The sequence below is a fragment of the Apium graveolens genome, chromosome 8 (genome assembly GCF_009905375.1).
Source record: "Apium graveolens cultivar Ventura chromosome 8, ASM990537v1, whole genome shotgun sequence".
Classification (NCBI taxonomy): Eukaryota; Viridiplantae; Streptophyta; class Magnoliopsida; order Apiales; family Apiaceae; genus Apium; species Apium graveolens.
In genome coordinates, this window is record NC_133654.1 from 181,644,788 (window position 1) to 181,667,596 (window position 22,809).

Consider the following 22,809-nt stretch of genomic DNA (forward strand, 5'->3'; position numbering starts at 1 on the left):
CCTGTATTTGAGTGGGGCTTCTCCCTGAGTTGTAAAGAGGGAGAATCAGGAATTGATGGGAATAGCATATCCACATCCAGAGATGGTGAAGAAGTATTTGGTGATTGATGTGTAGTTATTGTGAGAGAATGGGGCTGTGACTCCACATTTATTGGAGTCACATCAAACTGAGTTTGAGAAGGCACAGAGACAGATGGATGTTTCTGTGCAGTGTGTGCACCCTGTGTAGAAGATTGGGTTCTAGCCTTCTTTCTTCTAATAAAGGCTTTTGTAGGTGAGTGTTTGGCTTTAGTGTCCCTCCCTCTTTTGTTCTGTGTTCCTGGATGGGAACTCTTTTCAATAGTAACATCCTTTTGGGAGGATGCTACTAGGGATTTGCTAGAGACCTTTTCAACCACCACAGCTTTTTGAGAAACTGGGGCTTGGCTAGCTTGGGAAGCACTCAACTCTCCTTCCTTATCCTGGGGGTTTCTTTGATGTTCACCCCTCCCCTCACCACTCACACCCTGATCACTTCCCTCAGGGTTAATGGTTGTTGTTACAACTGTTGTCTTTTGAGAAACAACAGAGGTGGTTTTCTTTGTCTTGGATTTTGAAAGTTTGGATTTGGTGACCTTGGTAGAAATCTGTTGGGGCATTGACACAGATTTCATGGCCACACTAGAAGATAAAGAAATAGAGGGGTTGGAAGAAGTAGGAGTTGTAGAAGCAATTACCTCACCTACCTGGGGTGCATTCATGATTGGTAAATATACCAATTGCACACTGCTGTTAAGATCCATTCTCTTCAAGTCTGCAAGAACTCTTTTCTCTTGTGCCCAGCACTTGAGTTTATTATTCTCATTGATTATGACTAAACCTTCAGCAACATGGTTAGCCAATAACATAAAGAATCTAGCATAATAGATGTTATTAGGTCTATTAGCTTTGTTACCTAATCTAGTACCTAATTCTAGCATCACATAGTTGCTAAAGTTAAAGTACCTATCAGAAACAAGCATATAGAACATGTTAACAAGAGATGAAGTTATGGCATCAAAATTACTAATTTTCCCAGAGAAAACCTTTATGAAGGCATCCCCAAGAAAACTCCATTCTTTCCTAAGGCCTTTTCGTCTAATACCCCCTAAATTAGCAGAGTTAAGAGAGTAACCTATGGAATCTAACATGCTGGATACATCACTATCAGTGTGTGGTGTCATGGCATTGTTCTCAGGTAATTTAAAACATGCTTGTAAGTCATCACAGTTTATACAGTGATTTTTACCTTTGAGAGTGAAGGAGATAGTCATATCCATGGAGTTGAACTCAGCAGTTGTCCAAATCTCCTCAACTACTTCACAGAAAATCGTTGGGGCTTCCAGCATTGCATAGCTAAGTTTACAGTTTTTGATGAAGTCCATCATTTTGTGATAATCTGAGTGGGCTTCATTCTTCTCTACCAGAGCTATGAAATTATTCTTCTCGTAGATGAACCCAGATTGAGACATAATCTTCACGACTGGTGCCATTGTTGTGAGTAGAAATTGCAGAGAATAACTTGAGGGTTTTGCAGAGAGAAAATGGTAAATGCTTGAAATTCTAAGAAAGCGTAAAGTAATAATGAACAATCAGAAGGGCTTATATGCTTTCAAAGAAAAAAAATAAATAAAGGATTAATCAATAAATAGGTGTTAGTGAATTTCAGCCGTTTAAGAATAAACTGTAAGTATTCTAATAACTACCTTTAAAACCAATACATACAGATGTATGTATGGTATCAACGGTTAAGAAAATAGAATCAACGGCTGTGAAACACCTCAAACGTCTGATGTGACATTTCAACGGATAATGTAAATTGTCATCCGTTGAAAGGTACTTCAGCTTTATCCGTTGACGGATAAAAGTTCCAGAGATATACTTGTCTTTCAACGGATAATGAATATCCGTTGATAGAGCAATTTTGACTTTCAACGGATAGGGAACATCCGTTGATGGAATAAACTTTGTTAAAAGTCAAATTTGTTCTAGCAACTAATATATTTCAGGCTCCACATCAAATTGCAAAGAAGACATGAATTTTAAGAGTAATTAAGCATACCTAGCTCACTTACCAATCTTGTGAATGTTGATTCATCAAGTGGCTTGGTAAATATGTCAGCAATTTGTTGTTCACTTGGAACAAAATGTAGTTCTACTGTACCATTCATGACATGCTCCCTGATGAAGTGGTACTTAATATCAATGTGCTTGGTCCTTGAGTGCTGCACAGGATTCTCTGTTATGGCTATGGCACTTGTGTTGTCACAAAAGATAGGTATTCTATCAACATGAAGTCCATAATCAAGGAGTTGATTCCTCATCCATAACATTTGAGAACAGCAACTTCCAGCAGCAATGTATTCAGCCTCAGCTGTAGAAGTAGAGACTGAATTTTGCTTTTTGCTAAACCATGATACAAGCTTGTTTCCCAGGAATTGACAGGAGCCTGTTGTACTTTTCCTGTCTATTTTGCAACCTGCATAGTCTGCATCTGAATAACCAATTAGATCAAAGCCAGATTCTCTAGGATACCAAATTCCTAAATTTGGTGTACCCTTGAGATATCTGAAAATTCTCTTGATAGCAATTAAGTGAGACTCCCTAGGATCAGCTTGAAATCTCGCACACAGACATGTAGCAAACATTATATCTGGTCTGCTAGCAGTTAAATATAAAAGTGAACCAACCATGCCTCTATAACTTGTAATGTCCACAGACCTTTCAGTCTTATTTAATTCAAGTTTGGTGGCAGTGGCCATGGGAGTTTTTGCAGATGAACATTCCATTAAGTCAAACTTCTTTAAAAGATCATGAATATATTTAGTTTGACTAATGAAAATTCCATTACTAACTTGTTTAATTTGTAAACCAAGAAAATAGGTTAGTTCTCCCATTAGGCTCATTTCATAATTACTTTGCATTAGCTTAGCAAACTTCTTACAAAGATTATTATCTTTAGAACCAAATATTATGTCATCTACATAAATTTGAACAAGTATACTAGAGCCATTAACATTTCTAAAGAAGAGAGTTTTATCAACAGTACCTCTAGTGAAGTGATTCTCCAAAAGAAATTTTGATAATGTTTCATACCAGGCTCTAGGTGCTTGCTTCAGTCCATAGAGTGCTTTCAACAGATAATACACATAGTCTGGAAAATTTGGATCTTCAAATCCTGGAGGTTGACTTACATAGACTTCTTCCTCTAATTTCCCATTTAGAAATGCACTCTTGACATCCATTTGATAGACTTTGAAATTGGCATGGGCTGCATAGGCTAGAAAGATTCTGATAGCTTCAAGTCTTGCAACAGGAGCATATGTCTCATCAAAATCTATTCCCTCTTGCTGAGAATAGCCTTTAGCAACCAATCTGGCTTTATTCCTTATGATAATGCCATTTTCATCCATCTTATTTCTGAATACCCATTTTGTATCAATAGGACTCTTGTTCTTTGGTTTGGGTACCAGCTTCCAAACTTGGTTTCTCTCAAATTGGTTTAGCTCTTCCTGCATAGCTAATATCCAATCTGGATCCAATAAGGCTTCTTCCACTTTCTTAGGTTCCTCCTGAGATAGAAAACTACTATACAGACATTCATCTTGAGTAGCTCTTCTTGTTTGCACTTTAGATGATGCATCACCAATGATCAGTTCAAAGGGATGATTCTTGGTCCATTTCCTTTGAGGTGGAAGATGAGCTCTAGATGAGGTGATCTCAGTATTGTCATGATGTGAGATAGAGTTTTGATTAGTTGAAACTCCCCCTGAGTTGTTGGTCCTTTGCAGGGAACTTGGAGTTCCATCAATTAATGATGTAAATTGATTATCAGTTGATGAGCTATGATCAACGGATGTTTCATTAAGTACTTCAACGGATGATGCACAATGTCTTTCAACGGATGCTGAATTTTGTGCATTATCCAGGAGCAAATTTTGTATTCCTTTTGAAGTGTCGTCTCCATCAATCTCTTCTTCACTATCATCACAATATATTTCAATATTGTCAAATTTGAGTCTCTCATAATGTTCCTCATCTGTTAGTCCATCAATCTTTTTATCATCAAACACAACATGCACAGATTCCATAACAATGTTGGTTCTTAGATTGTAGACCCTATAAGATTTTCCAGCTGAATAACCAACAAATATTCCTTCATCAGCCTTTGCATCAAACTTCCCTTTATGGTCAGATTGATTCCTTAGTATAAAACATTTACATCCAAAGACATGAAGAAAGTTTAGAGTTGGTTTTCTTTTCTTGAACAACTGATAAGGAGTCATGCCTTTAGCTTGATTGATCAGAGAAATATTTTGAGTGAAACAGGCACAATTAACAGCTTCAGCCCAAAAATATGTTGGTAACTTTGATTCTTCAAGCATTGTTCTGGCAGCCTCAATTAAAGATCTGTTCTTTCTTTCAACTACCCCATTTTGCTGAGGTGTTCTTGGAGCTGAGAACTCATGCATGATTCCATTTTCTTCACAGAACAGCCTTAATGTCAAATTCTTGAATTCAGTTCCATTGTCACTCCTGATGTTTCTTACTTTTAAGTCAGGATGATTATTGACTTGCCTGATGTGATTGATAATGATTTCACTTGCTTCATCCTTTGATCCAAGAAAACAGACCCATGTGAACTTTGAGAAATCATCTACAATCACTAAACAATATCTTTTTCTTGCTATTGACAATACATTGACTGGTCCAAACAAATCCATATGTAACAGCTGTAATGGTTCATCAATTGTTGTTTCAAGCTTCTTCTGAAATGATGCTTTCCTTTGTTTGCCTTTCTGACAAGCATCACACAGACCATCCCTTGAGAATTCAACAAGAGGAATTCCTCTTACTAAGTCCTTTTTGACTAGATCATTCATTGTCTTGAAATTCAAATGGGATAGCTTCTTGTGCCATAGCCAACTCTCAACTGAACTTGCTTTGCTGAAAAGACAAGTAATAGATTCTGCATCTGTAGAGTTGAAGTCAGCTAAGTACACATTTCCTTTTCTAACTCCAGTTAGAACCACTTTGTTGTCTTTCTTACTAGTGACAACACAGGCTTCAGAATTGAAGGAAACTGTATTCCCTCTATCACATAGTTGACTGATACTCAGTAAGTTGTGCTTGAGACCATCAACTAATGCAACTTCTTCAATGATGACATTCCTTGTTGAAATCAAGCCATATCCCATAGTAAACCCTTTGCTGTCATCTCCAAAGGTTATGCTGGGGCCAGCTCTCTCTTTGAACTCTGTGAGCAGGGAGAAATCTCCAGTCATGTGTCTTGAACAGCCACTGTCCAAGTACCATAGATTTCTTCTATTTTCCTGCACACCACAAAATCAATCAATTTGATTTTGGTACCCAAGTTTCCTTGGGTCCATTCTTGTTAGCCTTTCTCCTAGACTTCATTCCTCCTGCATCTTTAGACTTAGGTGAGTTTGAGTCAACCTTGGTCTTAGATGTGGTTGGTTGAGGTGTAGGGTTAGTCACAACATTATCCAGCACATTTATAGTATTATTAGGCATGGATTGTGCATACATGTTATTCCACATTGGCATATTGTATGGCAATTGAGGCATACTGAATGCAGCAAGATAAGAATTGTTAAAATATGGCATGTTTGCAAAATGTGCATAAGGATTTTGTTGAGACATAACAGGCAGAGCATGTAGAGGTGATACAGACATGTTAGGCATGGAAGAGGGTACAGTTATGGGAGATTTCTTAATAGATTTACAGTTAGCAGATAGATGATTAACACTACTACAATGCACACAGCTTTTTCTAGGAGCATACTTGTCAGGTGTGTAATTGTTATGTTTGTTAACTCCTACCTTCCCATTTCTGTTGGATTTCCTTTTGGATTCCTTTTTATCCTCAACCATCTTGAGCCTATTGTTTAACTGTTCTAAGGTCATGTGCCCTACATTCACCTTTCTGACATCTTTGGATGTGCTTGCTCCTTCTTTGACAAAGTTCTTTGAAGTTGAACCAAACTTTTTGTTGAGTTTCTTTAGATTTTCTCTTTTAGAAACATCTGCCTGTTTTAATTGAGGAACCTTCAACGGATGTTCCTTTTCTTCCTTCAACGGATAACTTTCATCATCCGTTGATTCCACATCCGTTGACAGTCCATCAATTAATTCCAGTTTCTTTTTATTTTTATCCCAGGCAGTTTCACAGAATGATTCAATTCCTTGGACTTTGGCAATTTGAGCACTTACATCCCTAGATGTTTTCCAGGCTTTAATCACCTCTTGCTCTTTCTCTAATTGATTGGAAAGTATTTCTACTTTCTTAATAGATTCAGCTAGTTCATTTTCAACAGATACACAATGCAGCTTAGTCTTTTCTAGGTCAATTAACTTATCTTCTAACACAGCATTTCTATTACTTAAAAACAGATTGTTCTCTTTAATCCTACTATTTTCTTTAGCAAGAGATTTAAGAGATACACGCAAATGATACAGTTCAGTAGACATGTCATTAAAAGCATCATTGCACTCTTCTTTAGTAAGCTGTGTTATATCAGTAGTAATTACCTGGTTGCTTGATGAACTAACTTCATTCTCCTCAGAATCAGCCATGAGAGCCAAGTTAACATATTCCATGTCTTCATCCTCTTCTTCTCCATCAGCTGCCCAGTCTCTTTCTTGAGTAATGAAAGCCCTTTCCTTCTGTTTGAGCAGATCAAAATATTTCTTTTTGTAATCTACTTGTTCAAATTTCTTCTTTTCAGAGGTTGGCTTTCTGCACTCACTTGCAAAGTGTCCACTCATACCACAATTAAAACACTTGAACTTGGATTTGTCCACCATGTTCTTATGGGGTTTAGTGGCTCTAGTGTTTTTCCTGAACTTCATCTTTGCAAATCTCCTGGACAGAAATGCAAGATGCTCATCAATACCATCAGAGTCATCTTGACTGGAGTTGTCTTCATTTTCAGCAACTTGCCCTTTACCCTTGTCTGATTCTGGATTTCTTACACCATCTTTGGAGCTTGATGTAGATCTCACAGTTTCTTTTCTGCATTCTTTCTCATTTTCAGCTACCAATGCAACTGAACCTCCTTTCTTTCTCCCCCTCTCCAATACCTCATCCTGTTCCAACTCTAGTTCATAAGTCTTCAAGATTCCATATAATCTTTCAAGAGTAAAGTCCTTATAATCTTGAGAGTTTCTTAAGGAAACAGTCATGGGTTTCCATTCCTTTGGTAAGGATCTCAAAAATTTAAGATTTGAATCCTTCACCTGGTACACTCTACCATACAGCTTCAGTCCATTCAACAGTTTTTGGAATCTATTGAATGTGTCATTTAAAGATTCATTTTCTTCAAAATGAAAGTGCTCATACTGTTGAATGAGAAGCTGCATTTTGTTCTCTCTTACTTGTTCTGTACCTTCACACAGCAGCTGAACTGTGTCCCAAACCTCTTTGGCAGTTGAACAATTTATCACATTATCAAACATATCCTTGTCAAGACCATTAAACAAAATGTTCATAGCCTTCTTATCCTTGTGGACTTCTTCTGTGTCTTCCATTGTCCATTCTGCTCTGGGTTTTGGAATGGATTGACCAACAGCAATTGTGGCCGTAGCAACTGTGGCTACTTTGTGGGGAATGTGAGGACCATTCTCAATGCAGTTTACATAACCTTCATCTTGGGAGAGTAGATGAAGGTGCATTTTCACCTTCCAGTGGTGATAACTGTCTTTGTCAAGAACTGGGATCTTTACTCCAATATCCTTCTTACTCATCTTTGTTAGATTCCAAGATCTTTAAACTCTTTGTGTGTCAAGAGCCTGCTCTGATACCAATTGTTATTCCTAGAAGACTAACAATGAGATTTACAGAAGGGGGGTTGAATGTAAATCTCAAAACTTTTTCAAGTTTTGAGCAGTTTATAAAGTTGTGTGTTCAAGAAGAACAAGTGTGTGAATTGCTTTAAGCTAATACAGACAGATATATATTCAAGCACAAATGTAAAGAACACAACAGACCTTAAAAACTTTTCTGGTGGATTTGTTGTTCCACCAGAGATGGTATATTAGAAAATCTGTGTTCAACAATGTTGATCACAGCTGCATCCTAGTACAAACTAGATGAATTTTCTCTCAAGATATTTCTTAACAGCTCTGGAAAAAATCTCTCTAATTACTAGCTTCTTCTTGGTTCATATATATTACCAAGTGTACAAGTGAAAAACAATATAAAATTACAATAGTAAAATAAGTTCTTCACTTGCTTCTTTTCCTGTTCACTCAAGTACTTTGTTGACTATTGCAACTTTGTACAAAAGAAGAACGGCTGCTTTTTCTGTTGATCCTGAAATTCGGCTACCACATCTCAGTTTTCTCTGTCAACCCACGTGCCTCTGCTTGTAGGTACAACTACCACTTATCAACGGCTGATTAGCAGAACATCCGTTGAAGCTTTCATCCGTTGATGACTTCATCCGTTGAAGGATGTTATCCGTTGAAGCTTTCATCCGTTGATGCTCTCATCCGTTGAAGGATGTTATCCGTTGAAGCTTTAGAGACATCCGTTGAAGCTTAGCTTCTCATCCGTTGAAGGTCTTTTAAGTCATCCGTTGATACCACTTCATTTATACAAAATTACAAGGCATGAAATATTTACAATTGGCCTTCCTATCTGCATATCATCTAGTAGTCAACATGACTCATAGTTTCTCTCAACTTCTAAGAATTACAATTTTAGATACAGAGACTGAAATATGCTACAATACTAGACTTATTTCTAAGTAAAGCTACACCATCAACGGATAGCCAAAGTGGTCTTATCCGTTGAGGCTACAGACACTAAATTTCTACTTAAGTGTTTTGTTAAACATATCATCAAACTAATGCACATATATTCCTAACAATGTTCCATCAAACTCAGAAAGATAGAGATGATGCTTTCTATGTTAGGGATGAAGTACTTAAACTGAATGAATTTCTAAAAAACTGAGTTAGAAAAGGAAAGAGAGATTATCAGGACTTGGACTAACTCTGGAAGAACAACTCAGAATTTGTTAAGTAGTGGAAACTGGAAAGAGGGCTTAGGTTATGGAGATGATAAGAATGATAAAGGAACTGTAGAAATTAAGCCTATAGGTTTTAAACAAAAGTCAAAGTTAAAACCTGTTAAGTTTGTAGCTGTAAAGTCTGATACTAAAAAATCAGAAGTTAAAAAGGAATTAACTTCTGACAAACTAAAACAGGAAAAGACAACTGAAGTTAACGTAGGCTTAATGACAAAGAAGTAGCTTAAGCATAAGCTGAAAGATGTTAAAAATATAAACAAGGTAAAGTCACCTGGGAAAAATAGGAATGGAAAGGAAGGTGTGAATAAAAGCAACAATTATAAGTCTGTTCATAATGCTCCTAGAAAAATATGTCATAACTGTGGAAGTTCTAACCATCTGGCTTCTTTTTGCAGGAAGAATAAGAACATAAACTCCTTACCTTCAAAGTCAGGAGTTAAGAGTCAGTCTGTTAGATACAGGCCACAAAATCCTTATTTTCAGTTTATGGCATTCCATTTATACTTGTAAGGAATATCATAGTTTGTACTATGATTGTTATCAAATAAAACCTTCTTTAAAGAAAGTTAGCATTGTTCCTTCTAGTGTAAGTTCTGATACAAAGTCTGATAGTGTAAATGCTGATAAGAAAAATGTTAACATAAACTCTGATGATAAATCCGCTGCAAATGTTAACAAACTTAATAAGGCCAAAGGATCCAAGCAAGTCTGGGTCCTTAAAACTAATCATTAATGGTCTTTGTGATTGCAGGGCAACAGGAAAAATATCCTAGTTCTGGACAGTGGATGTTCAGGACATATGACTGAAAATAAAGCCCTGCTATCAGACTTTGTGGAGAAAGCTGGCATTGGAAAAATACTGGGATTTGGCAATATCAATCTTGGGAATGTCATCATTAAAGATGTAGCTCTGGTCTCAGGACTTAAACACAATCTGCTGAGTGTTAGTCAAATCTGTGACAGAGGTTATCATGTGGATTTCTTTGAAGAACACTGTGAAGTTGTAAGCAAATCTACAGGCAAAGTTGTTCTGAAAGGATACAGGCATGGTAACATTTATGAAGCAAAGCTTTCAACAAGGACTGAAGAATGGACTTCGAAAATTATTCTTATATAGAGGAAAATTAATAAAGAATGGATTTGGAAAAAGTATAGAATATTACAATGTAGAGGTTATTTTTCAATATAACTAGCACAAATTGGGACCGTAATTTTTTATTACAATAGGGAGGCTATTACCATATAGATTATTACTATATGGAGGTTCTACTGAACATGATTATTGATCTTGGTGAAAATATGTATTGTGAGATTAATTATATCCGAGGAGTTTGTGTCGGACAATTAGTAATCCAATAAATTTTCTCAACTGTTTTCTTATATACATGAAAGTTCGATATTTATTATATATAAATACGCTTAAAATTTTTAGCATTATATCACATATATCTTTCGATGTAATATTTGTGAACGTTTGGTTTCAGTCGTATGCTCACAGCTATGCTTTCTTATAATTGTTTCTTATAACATTTGCATATAAAAAATTTGTGTTCGTCACCATGAAATCTTCGTATCGTGGGATTGATAATTTCCGAGAAATATGTGTCGTAAGATTAATGACCCTACAAATTTACTCAATTGTTTTTCTTATATACATTAAAGTTCGATATTTGTTACATTTATATACGTTTAAAATTTTCAGCATTATATCACATATATCTTTCGATCTAATATTTGTGTACATTAGTTTTGGTTGTATGATGACAACTATGTTTTTTTTATGATAATTTCTTGTACCATTCATATAAAATTAATTTGTGCTTTTCACGCTAAAGTAGTACACTAACATATTTTTTTCTTAAAAATAGTCTTTTTGTGGAACCCTCCAAACCCGGGTCAAAAGTTTGGGGTCCACAACACACACACCATATTTAAACTTGTTTATGAATATATTAATATATATTTGCAATGACCCTACTCACCATATTTCACGGATCGAAGCAGTTTAAAGTATGCCCACAAGCCACGACCTTATTTATATTACAAACGTATCAAATCCCAGTTTATTTATCTTACAACGGAAGTAAACTTTAGTTACAACGGAAATGGGCTATTTATATTTATAGAATATTGGTACGCGTTGGATCAATTAATTAGTTACTTAGCCGCTAAGTAACTATAAAGACGATCCATTTTGATACCCGTATTGGATAATTATCCTAACCGGATTTCTTATAAAATACTTTATATGAAAATAATGTAATATTAAAAATTTTACGCCGGGACACGCACGGGTCAAACCGTAATCCGGATTGAAAAAGTTTAAACATGGAAAATGTCCGGAATTAGCAGATTAGGTTAGGAAGTAGTTTTCAGAAGAGTTTCGGGTTGTAAAAACATAAAAACGGTTAAAGTTGGACGATTCCTGGTAATTATTCAGAAAATAATTATTAAATTTGTAAATCATTTATAAAATCACATAACGATCCAAAAATTACCAGAAAATATCGCAATTATCTATATTTTATTCTGGGCATAATAAAATAACATACTCTCATTTTATCACATATAAATATCTAAATATCACTATCCATCAACAGATAATTTACCATAAATCACATATTAATCATATAATAATCATTTATTGATAAAAATAATTACACGTTATATCCTGGATATTATACTTTATATTTAACATATTCACTCAAAATAATAAATTTTTAAAATTGTGCTAAAATTATGTTCAGTTTTAAAATATATTAAGATAAATTTAATTTATATATATAGTTGTATATTATTTTAAATGATGAAATATTAATAAATATGTCATAAGGAGTTAGACTAATTAATACATTCACATTAATTGTAATTAATACGTGTATATTAAATGAAAAGTTATTAACATATATAATTATGAGGGGTATTTTAGTAATTTAAAAAGAATAAAATGTCTCAATGAACCCCCTAATTGCTCTATTATATATATAATAGATTTATAAATTAAAATTATTGTCATAATTTTAATTTTTAAAAATAAAATTTTTAACTTGTAAGTTATAATTTACCAAACACATCAACAACTTATATGTAAATTTATCCAAACGCCTAAATAATTTATAATTTACGATAATCATATTACTTATATGACATTTTTTTATTTTAAGTTATCAGTTAAAGTTTTTAGAAAATTCCAAACCAGACCATTATTATATGGGAATTTGTACAATATGTCCCAATTTAATATGTTACTTTACAAATATATCCAATCTTCTTTAACAATTATAAAAATGTCCCGGAATTAAATTTTAACTTATATATATAACTCATATACATGTAACTAATTATATTTTTTGTACTTGAATTGACTAAAAGGTTCCAAATAATATAATGTACCCATTTGGGAAATCTTAAAATATGTAGCTTATGACTTAAAATGAATAAATGATTTATAAGTGATAAGTAGATGAATACTTATAAGTTATAAAAGTGTTTGAATAAATTACTTAAACGCCAGAAAATTTATTACTTAAATGAACTAAAATAAATCATTTTTAAATATAACTATCTAAATTCATGAATTTTAAATTTGAATAATATTCACAAACATATATTTTAAAACTAAAGTTAATAAAAAAAGTGAAAAATTAAAATAAGTTAAGAAAAAATACGCCGCCGCTAACATTCAACTTATCAGCTTTTAAGTTGTATATTTGACTTATAAGTTGGGTCGACAAACACTCATCGATAAGTACTTACGGGTTTATAAGTTAATAGGTCACTTAAAAAGAGGATGCCAAACAAGCCCAATACACGTGCAATAACATCAATTATCATGATAGATCAACATTTTTCAAATTAATTTTCTTATGAGAGTTTGAGTGTGATATTTGGTTTGGCTAACTTAAAATTCTTTATCTCAACTTTTTCTCTCTTCTCTTCGTCAAAAAGTCGAGTCATATGTTAGGTTTTTATTATAACGTAATAAGATCTAATCATAAAATATGTTGTTAATCGGTTAGTGTTTGTTGATTTAAAACTAGGGCTATATTGCTGTCACATGACATTAGACATAACCTTATTAATCTTACTACTTTACTACAGCTTAACCGAAAAAAATAATATAAAAAACTTGATATTTAAGTAACTAATTATTTAAGATAATGAAATAGTAACATGTTAAATATGATATTTAACTAAAGGTTAAAGAAGTCATTTAAAAATTGGAAATAGTAAAATTAACCATAATTAGCTTAAAATAGTCAAAGAAATTGAAAATGGAACATATTTACAAATAATATTATAAATAAGATCTATTTATAAATGGATTTCTAAAACGAGACATATTCATAAAAAAATCCATATTATAACTGCTGACACTGACATCGAGTAAAATTTCCATCTTAGCATGCATGTACGGATTCCTTCCCGTAATACGTGTATTACGTATAGTTATTATCCTGTCGGCTGTTAAATACAACGCCAATTATATAAATGCATACGTGTCTGACTAAATATTAGGAGATGTGCTTTCATCTTTAAATTAGGTTTTCTTTCTTTAACTTATTAAATTGAGGCACCTACGTCTGTGACACATATGAATGTATAATACTTTCTGCCCTTTTCCGAAAGCTCCGCGGGGGGACATAAAACAAATCTTCAAAGCGAAAGTAGGAAGAGCCTTCGAGTTTCCAGATTGCAGACAGTTTATTGTATTATAATATAAATAAATATACTGATATATACCATGCTTGTCTATATATAATGTATGTACTGTCCTAATTGATATTTTCGGGCTATGTTTGATATTTCTCTTGCAGAAGTTTGAGCAAATTTTTTGCTAAAAATTATTGGAAAAGTTTTTGGTCTAAAAATTGTTATTAGCAAAAATATGTCTTTACTTTTAGAAAAGGCTGTTTTCATTTTTGCAGAAAGTAACTATCAATTTCACTATCAAATCTTTTAAAAAATATTATTTTTATATATTATATCTCAAAATATGCATAAATTAAAAAAATTACCAAACAGTTATCTAATTTTTCTGACAATACTTTTTTCACCATCATTTTTTCTCACAGGGAGCCTAAATCTCATTACTAATCCAAATGCGGTGTGTCAGTTAAGAAAAAATGTAACCATATAAAGTTAATTTTTCCATTATAAAATTTACTATTTACAAAGTTTATAAAATTGAGAGAAATATTTCAAAAAAACAGTAATGGGTGAATACAATTTTACACAGTCATACACGCATGTGTACGTATACAGTCCTCGATGACATGTATATTTTAGTTTTAATTTTGATTATTCAACTGCGTATATTTACCCCCTCCCCTCTATATTTGCATCATTGCAAGTACTCTGTGTAAGTAAGTCCTCGATTATGCATGTACTTACGGGGTTACGTTTAACTTAAACGAATATTCGTGGTCTAATTTACTTAATATCGCAAAACATCAGTTCTAGTGTACATGCTCTCTTGCAGCTTTAATATTCATCAATGACCAGGACGCCTTGTCTGATGCTCGAATAAGCACTAAATATTTGTGTAGGAGTAGCATATAGCAAGCAATTTTTTATTACAAAGTTCTAGTTATACTTAAAAAGTAATTCACAATTTTAAGGATTCAAGGAAGATTACTCAGTTGTTGCTATATTTTATTTAAATTCATGCAAATTTTATTAAATAAATGAGATGGAAAAGCAACTTTTTTAACACATAATGGGTATTTGGTTTTGCAAAACAGCTATCTACCAAGAAAGTTAAAATGCCTGAAAATTGAAAAAGCAATCAAATAAAAATGCTGGTTCACTAAAAAAAATACAGCTAAAATGACCAAGCCCTTTGACCAAAAATTAAACTTTTAATACAAATATTACTAGCGGTATCGGGTGATCGTCGGGGATCGTCGAACCAGATCTTGGAATAACAAAAAATAAATTCTTTATCACTTGGGCTACTCGTGCTCGTCTGGGCGGGCTAATTAAGTTACTGTTGGAAAATATGGGTATAAGTCCCATATTGGTAAGTCATATTTTTGAGCATTATGACTAAAAGATGTGTGAGATATGATGATATTTTCTTAATAATGGAAATTATTATTTTCCATTAGAATTTGGCTCAAATATTATGACATAAATTAATTTGATTTTGTTTCAGATTAATTGATATGGTGTATGTCTTGATATATTTAATCTGATTCTGTTTCAGATTATTTATGGAATAGAGTAGCTTGCAAGTATTACACCGATTCCATAATTAATGATATTTAATTATGGAAAAGAGTAGCGCACAAATCTATCTACACCTATATAAACACCTCTAAGGCGTTAGGGTTAGACACACCAAAAACATATTCGCCTTTAAACACAAAACTCTCTCTCCCTCTCTCTCGGTGATAGTTTCGTACCCGTTCAAGCTCGCTGAAGGTGCTCGTTATCCGTAACGCCGCCGCTACCTCGTTTTATCCTGGGAGGCTATCGACTCGCACATACGGTGAGATGCGAAATGGCTTTAAGGAGACAGTTTCAACTGGACTCGAGGATCTCTCTTCTGTTTATATCTTTTCTTCCTCCGTTTGATTTCGTTTACTCACGCACACATTTGTTTGATTATATGTATTAATCGCAGTTTGTGTTCATAATCTTAAAGCTATTTATTTTATATACATCTGTGACTGATACATTTGTATCTGCTTGTTTTGTTGAGTAACACATCGATGGAGAACCAAACTGTGAACGATTCGATGAACATGACGGCTGATCCCAACGCACAGATCACTGGATCTGATGGGGTTCACCAGCAGCCGATTAACCCTAACGCACGGATCGTACGATCTGATGGGGGTCAAACGCCTGTTGGACATGTGCCTTCGGGACATGTGCCTGTGGGACACACTGTCATTGGACAGTTTAGTGTTCCTCTTGGACAGATATCGGCAGGATTCACTCCTCCGATCATACCTGCGGTGCCTACTGGTGTGCATACACCTGTAGTACAGACGCACGTACCATCTGTTCCACCTGTGGTGCCTGCTGCACCTGTTATGCCAACTGTGCCTGCTGCACATGCTGAAAAACCTGAGAAGTTCAACGGAACGAACTTCAAATGTTGGCAACAAAAGATGCACTTTTATCTGACCACGTTGCATATGGATCGCTTCCTTAAGGAAGAACCACCGTTGCTCACTGCTGAGAGTAACATGCAGACTGTGTATGCTGCTGATGCTTGGAAGCACTCCGACTACATCTGTCGGAACTATGTGTTAAATTGTTTGTCTGACCCGTTGTATAACATATACAGCGCGAAGCCAACAACTAAGGTCTTATGGGAGTCACTTGACCATAAGTATAAAATCGAGGACGCTGGGGCAAAGAAGTGGATTGTTGGCCGCTTTCTTGATTATAAGATGGCAGACTCTAAGACTGTGGTCAGTCAGGTGCAGGAACTGCAGGTGATCATTCATGACATTCATGCTGAGGGAATGGTCATAAGTGAGTCTTTCCAAGTTGCTGCTGTTATTGAAAAGCTTCCACCTGGATGGAAAGATTTCAAGAACTACCTTAAGCACAAGTGAAAGGAGATGTCTATGGAGGATCTTATTGTTAGACTTCGTATTGAAGAAGACAGCAGAGGGTCCGAGAAGAAAGTTAATGTTTCCACTGAGAAGGCAAACATGGTGGAGCATGCTCAAAGCTCCAAGCCCAAGAAGACTAATTCTAGTAAAGGGGCAAAGCTGACACCCAAAGGAGGGATTTCGAAGTCGAAATTTCAGGGGAAGTGCTACAACTGTGATAAAGTTGGTCATAGGTCTTCTGACTGCAAGAAGCCCAAGAAGCCCAACAAGAAGAAAGAAGCAAACATGGTAGAGAATATCTCCAAGGATATGGGTGATATAGACCTCTGTGCTACGGTTTCTGAAGTGAACCTGGTCGGTTCTAATCCACGTGAATGGTGGATTGATACTGGTGCTACTAGGAATGTTTGCTCAGACAAGGCGATTTTCTCTAGCCTCAAAGCTTCTGATGCTGGTGAGAAGCTCGACATGGGGAATTCAGCAACTTCTACCATTGAGGGTGAAGGCACGGTGATCCTGAAGATGACCTCTGGGAAGAATCTGACTTTGAAGAATGTACTTTATGTGCCTGATATTCGCAAGAACCTTGTGTCTGGTTCTCTGTTGAGTAAGCATGGCTTTCGCATTGTAATAGAGTCAGATAAAGTAATTTTGTCTAAGAGTGGTATGTTTGTAGGCAAGGGTTATTTAACCGATGGGCTTTTTAAGCTCAATGTAATGTCCGTTAATGACGATAATGAAATGAAGAATTCTTCTGCTTACTTGCTTGAGTCTCCTAATTTATGGCATGCTAGATTAGGACATGTAAATTATGACACTTTACGACGTTTAAGTGCAAAAGAATACATACCTAAACTTACTATCGATTCAAAACATAAGTGTGAGACTTGTGTTGAGGCAAAATTAACGAGATCATCATTTAAACGTGTGGAAAGGAACACCAAAGTGCTAGACCTAATACATAACGACATATGTGATTTAAAATTCGCTCCAACAAGAGGAGGAAACAAGTATTTTATTACATTCATTGATGATTGTACAAAATACTTCTATGTATATTTGTTGAAAAGCAAAGACAAAGCTATAGATAAATTTAAAATCTTTAAGGAAGAAGTTGAGACACAACAGACTTAGAAAATCAAAGCGATACGAAGTGATCGTGGAGGTGAATATGTTGAACCATTTGGAGAATTCTGTTCACAACATGGTATAATCCATGAGGTCACTGCACCATACTCCCCTCAGTCAAATGGTGTGGCTGAAAGGTAGAATCGCACTCTGAAAGAAATGATGAATGTGATGTTGTTAAGCTCTGGGCTTCCACAATCGATGTGGGGAGAAGCCATCTTAAGTGTAAATAATATTTTAAATATTACGATGCGCAAGAATAAGGATGTAAGTCCTTATGAAATGTGGAAGAAAAAGAAACCAAGTTACCAACACCAGAAAGTGTGGGGGTGCCTTGCAAAGGTACTGATCCCTACACCGAAGAAGGTGAAGATAGGTCCTAAGACTGTGGATTGTATTTTCATCGGATATCCTCCATATAGTACTGCATATCGGTTTCTTGTTCATGAATCCAAGATTCCTGATATTCAAAAGAATACCATTATGGAATCAAGGAATGCCTCATTCTTTGAGACGATGTTTCCCTGTAATCCAGGAAACCAACAACCTAAGACGTCTAAACGATCTCATGAGTCTATAGATGACGATAATGAGAGTGACGAAAGTGAAGACGAAAATGTGGGGGTAGTGAGAAGGAGCAAAAGACAACGAACGGAGAAATCCTATGGGTCTGATTTTATGACCTATTTGCTCGAAGAAGGTGACCCAAAAACCTATAAAGAGGCGGTTACCTCACCTGATGGACCTATGTGGAAAGAGGCCATCAAGAATGAAGTTGATTCAATTATGCAAAATCATACTTGGGAATTAGTGGACTTGCCAACTGGTTGAAAACCATTAGGTAGCAAGTGGGTTTTCAAGAAGAAGTTGAAAACTGATGGCACTATTGATAAGTATAAGGCCAGACTTGTAATTAAAGGATACAAGCAACAAAAAGGCCTTGATTACTTTGATACATATTCTCCTGTAACGAGAATAACGTCCATAAGGATGATGTTTGCTATTGCTGCAATACGTAATCTAACTGTACATCAAATGGATGTGAAAACAGCCTTCCTAAATGGGGACATAGATGAGGAAATCTATATGGAACAACCCGAAGGGTTTGTTGTCCCAGGACAAGAAAGGAAAGTTTGTAGATTGGTGAAGTCATTGTATGGTTTGAAACAAGCGCCTATGAAATGGCATGAAAAATTTGATGAGGTCATGCTGGCCAATGGCTTCAAAATCAATGAATGTGATAACTGTGCCTATTACAAGGATAACGAGAACAGCTATGTCAAGGAGAATGATAATGGCTATGTCATGATGACGCTATATGTAGATGATCTACTTATTGCCGGAAGCAATGATAAAGTGATCAAATCTACCAAGGACATGTTGAAATCAAGATTCGACATGAAAGACATGGGACTAGCAAATGTAATTCTGGGAATTCAAATTTCTAGAACATCAGAGGGTCTCACATTAAGTCAACCACATTATGTTGACAAGATCCTTGAGAAGTTTTTTAAGGATGACTTTGAGAAAGCTAGGACACCTGTGGATATGACTTTGCACCTATCCAAGAACAAAGGTGTAGCTGTTTCCCAATTGGAATACTCGAGGATAATTGGTAGTCTGATGTACCTCATGAGTTGTACAAGACCAGACATTGCATACTCAATTAGCAAGTTGAGTAGGTTTACGAGTAATCCGGGAGCTGATCACTGGAAAGCGATCATAAGGGTACTAAGGTACTTGAGGGGAACTCGAGACTATGGACTGCACTATGGCAGATATCCAGCAGTATTAGAAGGATATACTGACGCAAATTGGATATCTAGCAAGAAAGCACTTAAGTCTACGAGTGGCTATGTGTTTACATTAGCTGGAGCGGCAGTATCATGGAAATCCTCAAAACAAATGGTGATAACTCATTCCATGATGGAAGCTGAGTTTGTGGCACTAGATAAATGCGCCGAAGAGGCTGAATATCTACGTCAGTTTCTGGAGGATATTCCAAGATGGCCAAATCCTGTAACTGCAATAGGGATTCACTGTGATAGTCAATCCGCTATTGGCAGAGCACAGAGCACGATGTATAATGGAAAGTCTCGTCATATACGACGACGACACAGTTCCATTAGACAATTGATCTCAACCGAAATTATCACTGTTGACTATATACCGTCAAAAGATAATATCGCGGATCCACTAACCAAAGGGTTATCAAGAGAAGTGGTTGAGAAATCATCGAGAGGGATGGGCCTTAAGCCTATTGCTTAACGACATCATGGTGGACACCCAATCATTGCTGACTGGAGATCCCAAGAACTTGGTTCAATGGGACAACTAAATCATGATGACCAAATCACTGTGGGGGTAATCCCTGGCCTGTTCCTATGATGAGGAAACAGTGAGACCCGTAAGGTACGAGGTTAAGCTTTGAGCTTTTAATGATCTTTGATGAATACATGGAGCTCAGGAGTGAACGCATGGAATTCAGTTGAGTAAACGCGGGTTACTCTATAAGATAAAGATCACCTATGTGGGAGAGAAGTGGGGCCGCTTCAAAGGAGAATTGCGAGGCACAATTTTTTAGAAACTTCTGCAGAACCAGGACGATGTTCCATGGCCAAAATGGACATACTCATGAGAGCTGAACGAGTCAGAAATGATATAGTGATAAGTATATCATCGTTTACATAAACGGTCGAACAGTTCAAGGACAAGCACGTCTATTGTCTACCAGTAAAGTCGGTATGCTTACTCGAGCGAAGGTTCAAGGCGCATTCTCTACCTATCGTATGCTATATCTAATCGAAGAAACTATCACCAAGTCAAACTCCGTGTCTGTCTTTCTGTCTGGTGTGTGCTACTAAGATCACCAATCTCACCCATGTGGGGGGTTGTTGGAAAATATGGGTATAAGTCCCATATTGGTAAGTCATATTTTTAAGCATTATGACTAAAAGATGTGTGAGATATGATGATATTCTCTTAATAATGGAAATTATTATTTTCCATTAGAATTTGGCTCAATATTATGGCATAAATTAATTTGATTTTGTTTCAGATTAATTGATATGGTGTATGTCTTGATATATTTAATCTGATTCTGTTTCAGATTATTTATGGAATAGAGTAGCTTGCAAGTATTACACCGATTCCATAATTAATGATATTTAATTATAGAAAAGAGTAGCGCACAAGTCTATCTACACCTATATAAACACCTCTAAGGCGTTAGGGTTAGACACACCAAAAACATATTCGCCTTTAAACACAAAACTCTCTCTCTCTCTCTCTCTCTCTCTCTCTCTCTCTCTCTCTCTCTCTCTCTCTCTCTCTCTCTCTCTCTCTCTCTCTCTCTCTCTCTCTCTCTCTCTCTCTCTCTCTCTCTCTCTCTCTCTCTCTCTCGGTGATAGTTTCGTACCCGTTCAAGCTCGCTGAAGGTGCTCGTTATCCGTAACGCCGCCGCTACCTCGTTTTATCCTGGGAGGCTATCGACTCGCACATACGGTGAGAGGCGAAATAGCTTTAAGGAGACAGTTTCAAGTGGACTCGAGGATCTCTCTTCTGTTTATATCTTTTTATCCTCCGTTTGATTTCGTTTACTCACGCACACATTTGTTTGATTATATGTATTAATCGCAGATTGTGTTCACAGTTACAACCTCCCACTTAAAGATAAATTTATTTAGCTACTAAAAATTAAAAATTAGCCGGGACTTCTTTTAGCTCAAAATGTATAAAATCCTGACTCCATTGTCCGACACTAGCTAGGGTTTTCATATTGGAAAATTTGAAACTTATTTTATATCTTTAAATTAAACATTAGATTAAATTATTAAAAATTTATTAGTTCATTCAATTTAATTAAATAAAAGTAAAAAATAGAATAATAAAAAATAATTTATAATTCACACTATCTCTTTTTACCTTTGCAAATAAAATATTTGAATATATCACATTTCGATATATTCATTTAACTCAATATTTGATCAAAATCATATGATTATGTTTATAAATTTTAAAATTGTATATATACATGTAAATGTAAAAAAAATTCAATGACACAAGCTTTTAGTACATTTGTTAGACTGTTACAAGTTTTTAACTCGTCAAGGGCAAAAATCCCTAATTAGAGCGACCTCCTATTTCTCTAATTTTCCATCTCACTCAGCCGCCTCCGCCTCTACCTTCGTACACTCAATCTAAATAACTATTGTCATCGCAAAAGACATATTCTCGTCTCCTGTTTTTTCTGTTTTTCTTTCAATAATTTTCAATAATCTTCATCATTTGGGTGAAATTTTTGATTAGCGCATCCATCTTTTTGGGTGTTTTTATGTCTCTCCTTTTGGAGTGGTTTGCGTCTCTATTTTTGGAGTGGTTGATGTGTTTTAATATGTTTTGGTGTGTTCAATTTTATTATTTTGGTCCTTTGATAATGATTCAATTGGTGTATCGGGAGATCTGGGAAGCTAGTTTTGAATCTGAAACAGTGGTGATTATTACAAAAGTTCATCTTGCACAACGAAAGATTGTTCAATATATGGGGACATCGGCACCTCGGTCTCAGTTGGCGTAACTGACGGGTATGAACACGGGACTATCACATGTTTTTTATGTGTGCAGGTCAATTGTGACGCTACTGTTTTCAAGATTGTTGGTGTCGACTGGATTGCTCTGAAAACCTTTGTAATCATTTTTATTGTCAAGAATATTTATATTCTGTTTGTTAAACAATCTGAAAATAGAATGACTAGATATTTAGCTCATTTTATTTCCCAATCAGGTTGTATTATCAGTTCGGGGATTTGTCCTGACTGTATTTGAGAGTTTTAATGAATGCTTTTTGTCAAAAAAAAAGTTAATTTAATAAATGATAACTTGAACATAAATAAAATATATTGTTTCTGTTTTCTTTTTTCAAATTGACCGGCGACCCATGTGATCATGTCAAAATAAATCCTTATTATGAAAGTGGTATCATGTAGGGCTCACTAATGAAATGAGCGTACAATGCGCGTACCAAGAAAATATAC